The sequence below is a fragment of the Arachis ipaensis genome, chromosome B05 (assembly GCF_000816755.2).
Source record: "Arachis ipaensis cultivar K30076 chromosome B05, Araip1.1, whole genome shotgun sequence".
In the NCBI taxonomy this organism is placed as follows: Eukaryota; Viridiplantae; Streptophyta; class Magnoliopsida; order Fabales; family Fabaceae; genus Arachis; species Arachis ipaensis.
Window position 1 is genome coordinate 125,830,980 of NC_029789.2, and position 603 is coordinate 125,831,582.

A 603-nucleotide genomic window follows, 5' to 3' on the forward strand; every position below is an offset into this window, starting at 1 on the left:
TCTTATTTTTTAGTTTCAGTTCTTTAGTTAATATATATAGTGAATATTATGTGTGTTAAAATCTGTCTACAAATATATTTTAATAACACTATGATTCATATTTATTTTGATATGATTTGTATTGACATGTATTATCATATATTATGATTTTTGATGTGTTTATTTAAAGTTGAGTAATGTTGGCATGATTTATTATTTGCAACAGTAATAATATCTAAAAATATATCTGAAGTTCATTTATTAAGTGATGACAATTATAAAAAGTGAAAAGATAACGTTCTCTTTTACTTAGGGTGTGCAGACTTTGACTATGCTTTTCGTAGGGAAGAATCTCCAATATCTAATTACCTATTGATACTAGCACTCCAGCTTAGGTAACATCATCCTCGGTGCATTTCCTCTTCCGCGCCGCGCCCATCTTCGTTCCCGCGCTCCTCCTTGTTGTCGCTTCGTCCTCTGTGCCGACTTCCTCCTCGTAATCGCTTCATCATCCGTGCCACCTTCTTTCTCTTATTATTTTGTATAAGATTTTTTTTGTGTGAAAACTAATGAAATTTAACGGCTTGAAGGGATCCCCAGATACCTTTTTGTTCTATATTAAAA